This window comes from Abramis brama, assembly GCF_963993115.1.
Source record: "Abramis brama genome assembly, chromosome: 14".
NCBI lineage: Eukaryota > Metazoa > Chordata > Actinopteri > Cypriniformes > Leuciscidae > Abramis > Abramis brama.
In genome coordinates this window covers 4,439,561-4,456,966 of record NC_139976.1, presented here as the reverse complement: position 1 = coordinate 4,456,966, position 17,406 = coordinate 4,439,561, and the positions used below count along the sequence as shown (strand labels likewise).

The 17,406-nt window shown below is 38.6% G+C and overlaps 2 protein-coding genes across 3 annotated transcripts in view; one reads left to right on the top strand and one right to left on the bottom strand.

Annotated features, from left to right (window-relative positions):
* The window catches only part of dock1 (dedicator of cytokinesis 1), a 236,687-nt gene that overhangs the window by 82,511 nt on the left and 136,770 nt on the right, over window positions 1-17,406 (bottom strand). The gene's annotated exons all lie outside the window — the stretch shown is intronic.
* insyn2a (inhibitory synaptic factor 2A) overlaps window positions 3,768-17,406 on the top strand; it is a 43,081-nt gene continuing 29,442 nt past the window's right edge. Inside the window, exon 1 of the mRNA XM_084134950.1 lies at window positions 3,768-4,244. The gene's annotated coding sequence lies outside the window, so the exon portion shown is untranslated. The remainder of the gene's footprint in view (window positions 4,245-17,406) is intronic.

Sequence of the window (17,406 nt, the reverse complement as noted above, 5' to 3'; positions counted from 1 at the left end):
CGCTGAGGAGACCTGTACACCTGCAGAACAAAATCTGACATAATATAGCATAATTTAAAGCCACAATTTGGCTGCAGCACTTCTTTGCTGTCAATTGAACACCTGCACAGCGAATGGTGAATGTCAATTAATGTTGCAGCTTTTATGGTCAGAAGTCCCAAAATCCCAAAGCTGACGCTGAATGGAATTCAGCATTCTCCCAAAAAAAACGACATACTGTATGCAGACTTCAAAAATTCAACAAAAACTACCAATATTGCCATCTGGGTAGATTCAGAATACTGTTTTAAGACGCAGTACAAAAAAACAGGTAAACAAGAAGGACTGTATGTGAAAAAAGAGAGGAGAGAATGTGCGCCAGCTGAACATCTTTCACATCTAATGGTTAAGCATTCTTGCTTCAGGTCGAGTCAGTTTTATTACAGCACTGGATAGTGTTCATTTACAGCTAAATCACACTAATTAAATAATGGCTTTGTCAGTTACAAATGGAGCCGCCAAGACAGAATCCCTGTCCGCTTAACGGAAGACAAGAGACACCAGCAGGAGCCTGGGAAACATCTGGAGGAACAGCATCTGTGTGACATGCAAACGTCTGACGCAGGAAAAGCCCCTCGCAGGAGAAACACACTGCAAGAACTATAGCAATCTTAAACAGACTCCACTTACAGGACTAAGCTGTAAAATTTATGTCATAAATATGAGCACATTAACATCTGACTGAACACATTCACACATTTGCACGGTTAAGGGATCCATTAGAGATTAATGTTTTGCTAGAAAAAAAGAAGAAAATAAAATCAATATTAAACAAATATGATAAATTGGAAAAAGGGTGGAAAATGGTCATGAGAAATGAAATAATGCCTGTTTTGGTGCAAGAAATCATTACTATTACTATAATTGGACATCAGAGGGAAAAAATGAAATGCTAATGCAGAATATGGACCATTGAATTTGTAAAGGACGTCTGGTGTTTATACAGATGGAACATACATATCTACAGATATCTCAGACTATCCCATTTGCCAAATGAGATGTCCAGCCAGAACCGGTCCAGAGTCCTTCAGACATTCACATGTGTGCGAGATGGTGTTCGGCTTAATTCAGTTTACATCCAATGGGTTTACCTATGGTAGAATTTCAACCTGGTTACAGTTACAGCTCAGAGAAAGTTAGTGCTTTTATCAGAAAACATGTGGATAATATGTGAATATATTTTATCAACATTTTAGCGATTGTGGACAGAGCTGTACCAGACAGACTACAGACACAAGGCTGAATGAAAGACGTGCAAACACACTCCCAACATGAGGAATGGAGTCTGGAATCAGAGCAGATCTTAGCAGCTCGTGTTTTAAGCTCTTAATTAAGCCAGAAGCGATGAGGTTTGTAAACGACATGCTCGTCTGAGAAAGATTCTCATGTATTCCTGCCCTGGAGAGGAACAGAGATTACCTCACATGCACCTGCTGGTCATTAGTACGGCGTGGAACAAAATACACTCATATAGTGTTAGGTCACTATTGACTGATCTATAAAACAGTAATTTCATTAGTACAGGCTTTTATCCAAAGTGACTTACAGAACACATTACTCAAGTGCACCGTTTTCTGTTTTAAAGTAATGTTTTAGTCATTTAGTTTTCCATTTTTATTATTTTGTAAACATGTCTATATAGATTTTTTAGTTTTAGTTACTTAAGTACATCAAGATAAACTAAGTTATTTCAGATAATGTTTATTTTAACTTCAAGTAAAAATTTTAAGGTTTTAATTTCAGTTAACTATAACAACCCTGCATATATCGATTCGCTCACAAATCGGAAATCACCGCAGTATCCAAGCAAGTTTTAATTTACACAAGAGCAATATCTAGCTAATTAAATATTTTAGAGCTTTCATGACTTTTCCAGCCTTGAAAAATTTCCTTAAAATGTCTAGGTTTTTCATGAAAGTGGGAATACTGAGCTTCAGCCACGACATCACTGCACCCAGATGTAATCTGCTGACTTGTGTTCATTTATTTATGCTGAAAGATTTGATGGTCACGCTTTAATGATCAAAGTTAAGCGGAGAGTATTGCACAATGAAAGCACAATCAAATTAGTCAAACTATTTAATAAACCATTTTGTAGGCAAAGAAAACATGAGGGTCTTAACATCAACGTGGATAATATAGAGCCGCAACAGCAGTGGTGACAGGTACGTGTGAAGCTGTGAAGCTGTGAGTGTGTGTGTCAGGAGATGGAAGTTCAAAGCCGTTTGTTCAGGGAACTGAATTTCCTGATGATGGTGCTCGGTGAGGTTCACACGCTTTGATTTCAGTCATAATGGTTGGACAAGACCTGTGGAATAAGGGCTGACGAATCCTGATGGTTACACAAAGGTTGAAAATAAAACTCACTCTCTCCCTATTTGCATGTGTGCATACGTATAAGCACAAAACTGAAGAAAATAATGACAGAACTGACTTTATATGCTGATTCAACTAAATCCATGCTATGTCAATCCTCAAGGAGGCCATTCGGTGGTGTGGCCTTACCAGCGGCTAGGACAATAAAATCAATGTGTGCCGCGTCAGCAGAATGTATTTTCCTCCTAGTGGCCCTTATGAGGGCAGATTGAAGAATAAAACAGAGAGAATAATATGAAGAAAGAAAGAAACGCTGTGTAGAAGAACCGGACTATCACTGGTCAACTATTAAAGAGTCATCATCTAATCACCCTCATGTCATTTCATACATGTACGACCTTCTTTCTCCCATCAAATGCAAAAGATGAATATCTCAATGGGGTCCAATGTTGTGTGAACCCAAATGTTCTTCAAAATATCTTCCTTTATGTTCCTTATGAATAACATGAGGGTGAGTAAATGTTCTCAGAGAGATCTTGATGAAATGTCTCAAACTAAACTCTAGCTTTGAATATATTTCATTAACTTTCTTAAATCCCAGTTCTTCCTCAGGTACTGTTTCCCAGTAGACTGACACTTTTCTTTTGCTGTAAGTCTATCTGAAATAACGTGATCTGAAACTAAAGTACGTAATTACATCACAGTCATTTATGCACACTTAACGACTAGCTGAACCATTCTAAGACTGAACTGAACACACAACGACTGGAGCACATTTTAAACACCGACTGAACGCAACTGTCCCTGACTCGCCGCGTTTGGGCATAATCAGTCGTAAGTATCAAATTACATTCATAATCGGCCTTACGGTCATTGAGTGTGTCCCCGGCTTTAGTTACAGAAACAATCACATTAGATTGTCTATCAGCCATGATCACGCATTCAATATCACCATGGTATAAAAAGGAATGTGTTAATGTCAGAATGCCACAACTGATCAATCAAATTCCAGAGATCCAAATGATAAATAAATGGAAAAGCCAAGATAAATGAGGTTTCTCTCTTTCTCACACACACACACACTTATAAATGAGTAACACACGCACACAAAAATATTAAGCTGTTTTCAACATTGATAATAATAATAAATGTTTCTTGAGCAGCAAATCAGCATAATGGAAAGATTTCTAAAGGAATATGTATGTATGTTTTTCTTTAATTTAGCATTTAATCAAGGAAATCGAAGGAAACACTATAAAAATAAATTCAATGAAATATAAATAAAACAAACATGTAAATGTGTAAATCAGCAGGTCACCACATGACCTAAAGCTGGATTTTCCTGACAATTTCCCTCCTCCCTCTCTCTCTCTCTGCTTTGCTGTCTTCCACCCCGCCTCCTCTCTCTCCCTGTGTGTGTGTGTGTGTGTGTGTCGCTGGGTCTCTCAGTTCTTGGAGCGGCTGGTTCAGGATGGATGTCTCATGTGCGCACATGCCATCGCTGAGTGCTGGACCCCACTGCAACCCGTCGGCAGTGTGCGCGTGAGTGTGTGAGTGTGTGTGTGTGTGTGTGTGTATGCGTGTGAGAGAGGGAGAGAGTTGCGGGGGAGCACCGGTCGGGTGAAGACGCGTGCTGTGAGTTTGCGTGTGTGTTTTGGGGCAGATCTCAGTGGAATCTCTCACGCTGGATGTGTAAGGATCACGGCAGGACCGACTGACCGTACGTGCGCTCTCACGGAGAAACTTCCAACATGGCAGACCCTCTCTCTGGACTCACATCAGCTCTCGCGCCCTGACGGACCCCTGCTGTGCTGAGAGGGAAGACATGTGCTGGTCATCTCTCCCTCACCTTCATCATCATCATCACCACCACTGATCCGAGGCTGGAGGTGAGTCTCTTCCTCTGCGTTTGAGCTCAGGGCTGGACTCATAGAATCACTTTAACCTCCTGGAAATTTACATGTAATAATTTCGGCTGGAAAATTCTCAATCTTCTTCTCGAGAAAACACAAATTCACAAGAAACTTGTGCACAAAAGTTGATTTGAGAAAATATGGCAAGTGCTGCATTGAAGAACCTGATCAGAACAAACACAGCCAGATCATCTGATCCTGTGGCGTTTCAATGCTTCAGATCATCAGATCCTGTGGTCCTCGCAATGCTTCATTTAGCATTATTATAATCTTTTTATTTCAACCCACGCAGAGAGAGAGAGAGAGAGAGAGAGAGAGAGAGAGACAGCTTATGGTGGTCTGAACTGTAAAACACTCGCTGGATTTAGAAACTGTGTTTTCAGGCTGTAGGTTAAATCATGGACAGCATTAAAGGACTAGTTCACTCAGAAATGTGTCATTTCAAATCTATATGATTTTCGTTTTTTTCCGTGCAACACAAAAATGAGATGGTTAGCTGAATGTTCATGCTGCTCTTTCACATACAATAAAATGAACAGGAACAGAAGCTGTTGACCTCCTAAAAAAGCACCATTAAAGTAGATGTGCATGGGGGGGGGGGGCGATATGGCAAAAATATATCACGATTTTTTGCATTAAAATCATAATTCACGTTTTTATCTCCATTCTTTTTCATGTTGGTTTTACTATTTTGCAAGTGACTGAGCATTACAGCCAAACTAATGTCCCTATTTTAAAACAAAGCCTTGCAAGGTAACAAAATATGAAATAAAATAAAAAATGACAGACATTTAGGCCAAAGTGGCGAAGATAAAAATCTGTCATTATTTTCTTTGTTATTAAAAAATAAGAACACAGATAAATACATTCCGTATACACAACATAATATACAAGTGAAATAAACAATGCTTTATTTTTTCAGCTACAGTAGGTGCTTTTAACAGTAGCATTCAAGAAAGAACAAATATAAAAATAAAACACTAGATTAGACGTCACTGTATAAATTATACAATGATTCTTATTATAAGTTCTCAGTCAAGAGCATGAGTGATTTTCTCTCTGTGTTTTGTTGTTTTATTAACATTAAAGGGATAGTTTCCCCAAATGAAAATTCTGTCATCATTTACTCTCTCAAGTTGTTTTAAACCCAAATAAGTTTCTTTCTTCTGTTGAAAATAAAATGTATTTTAAAGAATATGGGTAACAGTTGCTGGTCCCCAGTGACTTCCATAGTATATGTTTTCCTACTATGGAAGTCAATGGGGACCATCGGTGTTTATTTGACAGTATTAGCGCAATAAGACTCGAAAGATGCTGTTTGTCAGGCTTTAAGTGCCTGTGTGCTTCGGGTGTAAGCGCTTCGAATAGCTCATGTTAGAACAGCGCATCAGCTAGCGATTGAAATGTTTAACGGCTTTAAAGCACATGCAAATACTGAACTTTTGTGAATCGCGGAGTCCCGTGAGTGTAACTCTACCTCTGCGTTAACGTGATGTGAAAGTACGTAGCATTGTACAGTATGTTAATAACATCATAAACAGTCAGCAAAATATGATCTAAATGTTGTTATCAGGAAAATCCCAGAAAATATAGAGATATCAGTTTTTCGTCAATATCGCACCCCCCTAATGCAATTTACTAGAGGTTATGAGAAAAAAATCTATTGTTGCAGTCTATTTAAAATCTTTAATTAATCTAAATTAATTATTTAAAAAAAAAAAAATAGTTTGAATGGATGATTCAATGACTCACTCATAAATACTTTGTTATTTTGATTATTGGATTTTTTTAACTAATCTCTTGAATGAATGATTCAATGACAAATACATTTTTTAACAGTGACTTATCGCCACCTACTGGTGTAACGATGCAATTAGTAAAATTATTATTTGAAGCGCCGTGTTACTTTCTAAAGGTGCTTCCTCTATTTTGAGCGCTACTAAACTTTTATCCCAGTTCTCCAGAAATAATGATACAGTGGTTGAAAAGACTGTTTGTGAAGCGGTTTCTTACCGATACATGACAGATGCTCTCTCTGGATCAGCGGCAGCGCCGACACAGATTTAAATGTTCCGGTGTGATTTTGTCAAAGGTTTAATAGACACAAGCGAATCATTGTCACTTAGTTATGAGATTGTGTGGGTGTTTGATCTTTTAACGATTAATCGTGCAGCTCTAGTTACAACGGATTTCTATTTAAAACAAATCCTGTTCTTTTGATCTTTCTATTAAATCAAAGAATCCTGCTTAATCATGATTTCCATACAAATTCTCAAATATCACTAATGTATATTCAAATCTACCATATCAAGACCCGGTGTGTGGCAAGTTTGACGTCAATGATGCCTAACATATTGGTTCTTGCGTGTCTCCATGCAAATGAGCTTTGAGAGTTACAGCGGTCGCTAGATGCTTTCATTGAAAAAAGCGAGACAAAAAGAGCATTCTCATTCTGCATTATGTTCCAGAAAACAAATCAAGTCATACAGGTTAACAGCAACATGAAGGTGACTAAATGATGGCAGGATTTAGATTTTTAGGTGAACTATTTCTTTAAAAGTGTCAGGTGCTCAACCTCCCTGATGAACGACAGACCCGTGAGAAGAGCGTAATGGAGATGAATAATGCCTGTTAGCGGCGCTAGAGACAGAAACCCACCAGCCACACGCGAGTCAAATGCTCACGAACACACACTTTCCTCAGACAAGCATGACATTCTGATGCAGAAACACTTCCATATATAAAACGGAGAGAGAGAGAGAGAGAGACTGAGTGAGAGCATGAGAAGAAAAAGTTATCTGGGTTCTACCTGAAGGATCACGACTGTCTTTCAATTGGCTGTTTTTGAGACACTCCCATCCTAAATTTACCTCCTAGACTAGACACCATCAGAGCGTGAGAGAGAGAGAGAGAGAGAGAGAGAGAGAGAGAGAGAGAGAGAGAGAGATAGAGAGAGAGAGATGCATACTGCATGCTGACCTGCACTATGATGGGCAAACTGGTGAATCTCAGAAATGACTGGGTCATATTTCATCACAAAAAAAAAATAAAGTAAATAAATAAAACCGTTTCTAAAATACAATTTTATTTTGATTGCATTTATGTATTATTTTACATTACAGAATTGCATTTCTACTGACTTAAATCAGTTTATATTTATAATAATTGTATTAAAATAATAATATACACACACATTATAGAATTATATGTTTGCTAAATAAATATATAGTATTAAAAATAATAATTTTGTATTATAATAATGAGAATTGGAACAAATTTAAACGCACTTAAAACATTTATTCTATTAATTTCGGGTTGAAATCTGACTACATAGTCTCACTCATACTGTGCAAATAATCATCCATGACAGTTAAATATCCAAGACATTCAACCAACAGTCAGGAATTCAATATTTTAAGGTATGCTGCAGGACAAAACACATAATCACACATTCTATGGTTGATCATTCTCACAGACAGCCACAGAAATCAAGTTCATGGCCAACGCTAAAGCATGCAAAGTTTCAGGTCACAGAACTTGGCATTGAAAGGAAATGCTTGGCCCTATATTCAGAGCTGCACTTGAAATGCATTAAGAATCATTTTACAATCAGATCGTGACTCCGCGTCGTGAGGTGCCTAAAGACTCCCAGTCTTCTTCTTCACCTGTCTCACACACAGAAACAGCAGCACTGGCCGTGAGGAAGCCAGATGTTGTCTTTCATGTGGTAATGGGTTTATTACGAGTCTGTTCGCTCACTGTTCAAACCCAGAGAGGAAGAGAGATCACAACATGCCTGGAATAATGAAGAGACTCGGGAGTCTGAAAAGCATTTAATATGCCAATCTCTGCCTTTGACAGACTTTTGATGTGAGGCCTGGTCCACATCGCAACTATTCTGGCCAAGAACTGCCCGCTTAGACAGGAAGAAACCATCTAACCAAAGTAAAAGGCTCTTTTTGTGACGTTAGGGGCATTTCAGATAACTTTGATAAGTCTGAACATATAGGCGTGCTCAAGCATCTCATTTATCTGCTATTAATGCCTCAAACTATGTTTTTCATACCCATCCATCCATCCATCCATCCATCCATCCATCCATCCATCCGGATCATCTGAGCTCTTTAACTGTAGTCAGACCATTCATAAGTGTAAAACATTTGTGAATGTGAATGCTAAGGACATTTTTATCTACACAAGCTTGATCCTGTGTTGAAATATTGTCATAATTGCTGCAAATGCTTTATGGTCTTCTATAGTCAGTTTTCTACATCAGACCATCTACTGCCATGACAGAACATCAGTTTAAAGACAATCCCATGCAAGTTAGTTAAGGTAGTTATAGCAGCTACCTGAAACACATCAGATGAACCTGAATCTGTTTTTCACACTCTTAAATTTTACACTCTTAAAAAATAAAGGTTTCAAAAGGGGAGTTTTGTAGTGATGCCACAGAAGAACCATTTTTAGTTCCCCAAAGAAACTTTCAAAGAACAGTTCTTAAAACAACCATGTTTTTCTTGGTGTGAAGAATATTTTAAAAATATAAAGAACTGTTTCCCACTATAAAGTCCCTTTTGTGCCATGGAAAAAGTTATATGGATGTTAAAAGGTTCTTCAAGGAACCATCAGGACAAACAAAGAACCTTTATCAGGAGTGCGATCAGGTACAGATGTTGGTGATGCTCAATGGTAAAAGCTTCTTTGCTTTCACCATCCAGTATTTATTTTGGTGGAAAACCACATAGAGACCTTAATGCTTCTCTTTGTTGAGAACAGATTTATAAAAGATTCAAATTACAAATTTGGGAAGATGTATGGCGTACTGCAAATGATAAGCGACTCAAACACACAGCACTTGCAGAGTAGCATTTACTGTGAATCGAAAACTGCAATTGAACACAGTGCTGTGCTTTACTCTGAAACACGCAGAGCGTCAGACTATATAATCAAATAATTATATCTCAACCATTGCGATTTGATGATCACACTAAGCCATATCACATCCTCACAACCATTCATTATCAAAATTCATAAAAAAAAGTGTTACCAGGCAACTGGCAAGTAACAGTTTCAATGCCTTTTTACTCGCATATGGCGCTTTGAACCCTGGCTAACAAGCTAAGCGTGTCCTGCATGAAATAAATGTAGTAGAAAACGTAATACTTTGCAGTTGATTTAGTAATTGGTCCTATCGTGATTTCAATAATCATACAGTAACCAACCCCCCAGCATTTTTTTCTCGGATTTACGCAATTCACGCGGTCACTTTTAAGGTTGGAAAAAATGGAAATCCGAATAAATACGGAAAAACCACATCCCCGATTTATTTTTAATAGTGTAGCCAAACAGTACAGCATTCAGGCACACACCAGCTACTATGCACTGTATGCAGTTTTGCACACGCCTAGTAAACACCAGGAAGGAAAGCATGAAGGCCACAGAGATAATGCATTTTTCCAGGGCACCTTGTGTGCATCTAAGAACACACATGAACAAACACACTCATGTGTTGAGCACAATGTGCATGTTCTGGTTATCTGGTCTCCAGCAGCAAACAATTTACAGAGGACACATCTGCACCATTGCACACCTTAATAAACCACACTGCATTAGACATCACAGGTAATGTTCGTCTTATTTCAATGTATAGCTAGAGGACAGTCACACAATGCATCTCTCATTCTTCCTGAATGGACTCAATGTCTCTGCCTATTTCTGGGAAATAAGAGTGGTGCGGGTAATGGAAGCAGTCTGAAGCTCCACAGAGAGCCTCTCCATGACATTCACTGACAGACAGAGAGATAGCGGCTGCTTAATGCACTGCAGTACAGTTACATGATTCTGTACATTATCTGTGCAGCATTCGTGGTTAAACATCGACAAGAACCTTATTCAGAAATGTTTAAGCCTCATTTATCAGGTGGTGTGTGCTTGTATTATTTGTGTGTGAGATGTTTTACTACTCTGTGTTGAGTCAGATACAGTTCCCCGAACACCAGCGACTTCCTCAAAATACTGCAGGTCTATCAGAGCTGAATACTAAATAGAGTAAAAGCTCTCAGCAAAGCCAGAGAAGAAATGCGTTCAGGGTCAGCGGGGCAGCTCAGGTTCTGACCATTCATTTCCAGCCCTAAACACACACTTTCATTTGAGACGTTCATTGTTAACATTAAGAAACATCGTCAGATAATAGAATGCTTTTCAACGTATCATATGCATGCTGATCGTTGTCAATGTCATGACACTTTGTTTCATACCTTTCATAAATTAACATATTTAGATGTCAAGTGATGCATGAGTGTTGTGTATCACTCTGCAGAATCTTTATCCGTGTTGATCTCGCAATCTGAACTGAATGTGATGAAATCAAGAGAAAAACAGATCATGCACAGCTTATAATCTTTCCATATCCGTCTATTGATTTTTCCTCATCAGCTGCACTCAAACATAACCAGTGTAGTCCGATTCATAAGCAAATTACTCTTCAGAGACGATTCCTTTAAGTGAACAAAACACATACAGCACAATTGGCATAGTCCAATTCTGAAACAAATTACTCTTGAGCAGATCTATTTAATGAATCATTCGACTTACATATCCATCCATTTCTTCCATTACTTTTTTTTCCATCCATCCACCCATCAATCATGAATGCTCTTGATTCATGAACGTTCATATTTTAGTTGCACATGATCTACCGACTCTGAAAATGAAAGTGATCCGTTTATCCATCATTTCATTAATTTGTGTACACTGGAACAGTCAGAAATGTCTCAGTGCTTGATCTACAGAGCTTCAATGAGGTCGTGTGGCTGACCTTAACGGTTAATGAATGTCTAACTAGCAGGGCAGATCTGATCTCTCAGCTCTCAGAGCAGTAAAGCCAGTGTTTAAAGAGTCCTCTCCACCTGAGCGTAATACTTTACAGACAGGCTAAAGAGACGCATCTAATGGAACGTGGCTGAACGCACAAACTCCAGATGAAATGACAGCAACGCATCATTAAAATGGCCCAGCGTCAGGGAGCCACAATTATTAGAAGCACAATCCTCTAATAGCAGCCGTTCAGAAGGACGGGCTCATCTTATGGCATTAGAGAAACGATTAACGGACAAAGGATTTGACTCCATACACTGGCTTTAATGCAGCAGGGATCACACACACACACACACACACACACACACACTATAGTAGTCTAACTATATCCTCGATACCACCACAAACACAATGTTATATTGTGCATATCTGTAGCCCAGCATTCGCATACAAATGCACAAAAAAATCACTCAAATTTTGTCATAGTTTAAAACAGTCATGCAGTCACCGCTTTCACTAAAGTTATAGTAATTACATTAATTGCATGACTGTTTTAAACTATGACAAAATTTGAGTTATTTTTTGTGCATTTCTCACCATAGAAATCCATCCATCCACCCATCCCTTTATTTAACTTAAATTAACTTAATTACATTTACTCATTATATGCACCACATCAACTGTAGATACTACAATTACAGCATCATAGAAATAACTAACAATATTTACCACACAATATTTTAATAAGTTTAAAATGTCACATTAAGATTTTTCTGAGAGAAAATTTCTGAGTATCCAACTGCTATTAAAACATTCAGTGTAGTAACACAATATGTGTGAGTCACAAGAGAAGAAATTGATGGTTTGGTTGACATGATGGCTTCCCTGATTGATAAAAACACACCCTCTCAAAACTCGCATTTCTGATGAAAAGCTCTGAACATAGAGATAACAATTTTAACTATAGCCCGGTCATATTGCATATTACAAGTGCAGTATGAACTATTTTTCAGTTTTGCATCTGAACAGGCCGCGTTCTGAGAAAGCAGCAAACAAACCAAATAAATAAATAACAGAAATGCTGCAGCTAAAGCCGGATTAGGGTGAGCTCTCCACACACTCTCTAGAAGTTTCATTTGTTCCTGCAGTGTTTTAGGACACCCTGTGCTCAAACAATACCACGCTATCGGGAAATAAAGAAAGAAATAAGCCACTGGAGGGATTTCCTCTCTTATTAAAGCTTGTAGACGTAGGGCCATGAATATGAAATATGACCCAAGGTTCCTGAATAACGCTATTAGTCTTACATAATTAACACATTTGATTGTATTTGTTATCAAACCCGAAAGCACATTCTCAACATGCACAATAATAGATGGCTAGATTAAAATGTGGTTCTGTGCTTGTGGAAACACATGAAACACCTCAATCATTAAGAGTGCAGAAACAAGCTGCATGCGCTACAGGAAAACACAGGAGAAGCATATGAAGGTTCTGCATGTCATCTCAGTCCTGAAACTCAAGGAAACAAAAGCAACAGCTCCCCAAATGCCATCATTCGCCATCATTTACTCAATATTATATAGGGGTTTTTTCGGCAAAGCACAATATGTTATGCAGAATGTCCAAGCTGCTCTTTTCCAGAAGTTTCTGTAAGCTGCAAAAAAGACAGTACCATAAAAATAGTCCATAAGACTGGTGTACTCTAGGTCAAAACATAGTCAATGGCAACTTCTAAACATAAAACTAATAATCATAACAACAACAACAATATTTTTTTTAAAGTAATAATAATAATTTAGAAGTAAAATAATACAGAAACTAATATTAATACTAATACTAATATTACTACTACTAATAATAATACTATAAAATTATAAAATATTTAAAAAGCTGTTTAAAAAAAACAACTAAACTGAATAACTGAACAAATGGTCAATGGCATCAATTTAAATATAAAAGCACTAATATTTTTATGAAAAATAAAAATAAATAAATAAATAAATAAAGTAAATATATATATATATATATATATATAAACTCAGCAAAAAAAGAAACGTCCTCTGACTTTCAACTGTTTTTACTTTCAGTAAACTTAATGTGTGTAAATATTTGTATGAACACTAAAAGAGTCAACACCATAAGACATAAACTAAAAATGTTTCACAGACATGTGACTAACAGAAATAGAATAATGTGTCCCTGAATGAAGGGAGGCTCAAAATCAAAAGTACCAGTCAGTATCTGGTGTGGCCACCAGCTGCTTGAAGTACTGCAGTGCATCTCCTCCTCATGGACTGGACCAGATTTGTCAGTTCTTGCTGTGAGATGTTACCCCACTCTTCCACCAAGGCACTTGCAAGTTCCTGGACATTTCTGGGGGGAATGGCCCTAGCCCTCACCCTGCGATCCAACAGGTCCCAGACGTGCTCAATGGGATTGAGATCCGGGCTCTTCGCTGGCCATGGCAGAACACTGACATTGCTGTCATGCAGAAACTCACGCACAGAACGAGCAGTATGGCTGGTGGCATTGTCCTGCTGGAGGATCATGTCCGGATGAGCATGCATAAAGGGTACCACATGAGGGAGGAGGATGTCTTCCCTGTACCGCAAGGCATTGAGATTGCCTGCAATGACAACAAGCTCAGTCCGATGGTGATGTGATATACCGCCCCAGACCATGACGGACCCCCCACCTCCAAATCGATCCCGCTCCAGGGTACAGGCCTCGGTGTAACGCTCATTCCTTCGGCGATAAACACGAATCCGTCCATCACCCCTGGTGAGACAAAACCGTGACTCATCAGTGAAGAGCACTTTTTGCCACTCCTGTCTGGTCCAGCGAAGGTGGGTTTGTGCCCATAGGCGGCGTTGTTGCTGGTGATGTCTGGTAAGGACCTGCCTTACAACAGGCCTACAAGCCCTCAGTCCAGCCTCTCTCAGCCTATTGCGGACAGTCTGAGCACTGATGGAGGGATTGTGTGTTCCTGGTGTGACTCGGGCAGTTGTTGTGGCCATCCTGTACCTGTCACGCAGGTGTGATATTCGGATGTACCGATCCTGTGCAGGTGTTGTTACACGTGGTCTTCCACTGCGAGGATGATCAGATGTCCTTCCTGTCTCCCTGTAGCGCTGTCTTAGGCGTCTCACAGTGCGGACATGGCAATTTATTGCCCTAGCCACATCAGCAGTCCTCATGCCTCCCTGCAGCATGCCTAATGCACGTTCACGCAGATGAGCAGGGACCCTGGGCATCTTTCTTTGGGTGTTTTTCACAGTCTGTAGACAAGTCTCTTTAGTGTCCTGCGTTTTTAGAACTGTGACCTTAAATGCCTACTATCTGTAAGCTGTTAAGGTCTTAACGACCATTCCACAGGTGCATGTTAATTAATTAATTATGGTTAATTGAACATGCATGGAAAACATTGTTTAAACCCTTTACAATGAAGATCTGTAAAGTTATTTGGATTTTTACAACATTATTGTTGAAATACACAGTCCTGAAAAAGGGACGTTTCTTTTTTTGCTGAGTTTATATATATATATATAATTCATATTCATATTCTGTCTAATATGTCCTGTTCTACGGAAGGAAGGAAATGTTTGGAACAACACGAATGTGAGTAAATAAAGACAGCATAGACAATTTGGATAGTAGGAAGAGAACTATTTAAGTCCCCCTGTAGTGAATCATGTTATCCCTTAAAACTTATCTTTGATCACCAAAATTAGCATTTAAAAAAAAAAAATTCTGTGAAAAATAAAAATAAATTCATGCCTTAAAATAGCTTGAATGTAACTCTACACCCTTGTCTTTGGTTCTATGAATATGCAAATGAGCCCCGCCTCCACTCACTCAGCTCAGAGATCCACTGGTTGACGATCACACTTTGATCTGATTGGTTACAAGGTAGTTTGTGACGTCAGACTGTCTTTGGTTCACTGCAGTTTTAAGGAGAAAATATTCAGCAATGAATTTGCACATGGTTTGTCTTAAAGCATATTAAAAACATCACATAGACATAATACAACATTAAAAACTTGATTTTCACCACAGGGGGACTTCAATAATAAGGGATGAAGAGAGAGAAAGAGATTCTAGGGTCTCGGATGACAGTTTCCAGGTCAGTTCACTTAATTTTTTGGCAAAAATAAGCCGACCGGTGATAGAGGGGACAGGATGTCCATCCATCCATCCATCCGAGTGTGTGTTCTCTCAGAAGACTGTGTTTGGAATACTGTAGTTAGTGTTCGCATGAGGAAGCAGCAGTGTGAGTCAGATGAACATGTCACCAAGAAAAAAATGAAGACTTTGCTGTAATGCATGAGCAAAACCTGAACGTAGAACTAGTGACGTCGATGACAGCTGTCTTACAACAAAAGCCTGCAGAGACACGACTGTGACTGAACAGATGTTGTCTTTAATCGAAGACACATAAACGACAGCGATACTCGTGCTTGGAACCATGGCTGCGGTCTGCACGCTTCAGATGACACATGACGACAGTGATTACGCTTCACTCAGAGCGGCACAACCTGCTGACTTTATAATTAAATATGCACTCAAAAGGAGGTTACATTGTTCACCGTAGCTGATGCCGTCCTGAGCTAGAAAGCTTAATTCAGCTCAGATCATCTCTGTGTGGCTGTTTACATCATATATGACACACAGAAGAATAACATTACAATGAGACTTTCAGAAGATTTGTTGCTTACTGTGCAAAACTCACATATCAAAGGGATGGTTGCTAAATTGCTAGACACCAAAGTTAATGTAATATTCAGGTCTCTAAATCAGGGAAAAATTCACAATAGAAGAATTTCAAATCGAGTGAAAGAATTTGAATTGTATTTTGCACATCCAACAGGTGAATTGAAATTGGAATGACAGGGAGACAAATTTACAGCTAATGCATTTTGGTAAACGAAGACTTCCACACAGATCCCTAATATATTCCACACAGATATATTCTATAGAATGCCTAGGTAATGTATTTTTTGCAAAAAAACATCAGGAATTCTATACATTGCCTAGGCATTCTATACAATACCGGGATTTCACACTTTGCCGGTAACATATACATTTTTCAATTGTAGTCTTTTACAAGGGCATCTGAAATAATAAACTAAGTGCATTCTAGTGTTGTCAAAAATATAGATATTTCAATACATAGATACTGAAATATCTGAAACGCTTCCAATACTCATTTCCCGCAGAATAGATACAGGATACCAGCTGTTCTTTCTCTCTCATCTCTCCGACAGCGAGTTACACACAAACCTGCGTCCCTTTACTCACTCGTTTCATTTGCTCTGGGTACATTTTGTGTGTTACAGGACTTGAATTTTGGCGTGGGATTTTGCACATTCCCACATATTTTGTGCTCAAACTCAAAGTGTGTGCACATAATGCCGCCTCTCAGTACTAAATTAAAGTTCTTTTTTGCTGCTTATTGCGCTTAAACAGTCAAATACTCTTTTAAGTGAACATAAACAGCTGAGAAAGAAAATGCATGTGTAACAGTATCTGTGCTTCAGGTCTTAAAGCGACAGCAAATTATGAGATAATATTAAAAAAATATATATGACAGTTTTTCTCCATGGTATCGATGTCAAAATTGTGGCCAGTGTAAATGCTGAGTTGCTAGCAACTTTGGAAAACCAATAGCCACAGTGGCTGGTGAGCAAAAAAATGAAAGTCAAGCCCTGATAATAATACTAACAATAGCAAACAACATGGTTTAAAAAATACAAAACAATAGTAAGCAGCAAAGTGAAAATGCAAGCCATAGCAAACAGCACTAATGAAACCAGTGTGCAAATAAACCCACTTTATTACGTTTACCATCTTCCACCTTTCATTTCAGGGTTTTCAAAGATAAATATTATTTACAAGAGCTCAGGTTGACAAAGACCAGGAAGTCCCTTAAAACACCCTTCATAGGGCAGAAACCACTCGGCTGTTGCTATGACACCACAATATCAAACACGAGGCAACTGTGAGAATCATAATTTGATGAATTAATTCTTTAGAGTCTTATGTAAATAAAGCCGCGACTTTCTGTTTACATAATCCCAGGGCTGTTAATGCATCTTTGGGGGACTCGAGCTGTTGGCAATACCCTTTCTGATTAATTGAGCTGGAAATGCATTTGGGATAGGCTTTCCCTTACAACCGGGTTATCCTAGCAATACATCACGTTCAGAAGTGAGCGGGAAAGAGGAGGAGGAGAGATGCCTACAATTGTTTAGGTCGACTGCAGATTGGATTTCAAGTATGAATACAATCCCATGATTCCTAGCACCTGCATTGATCT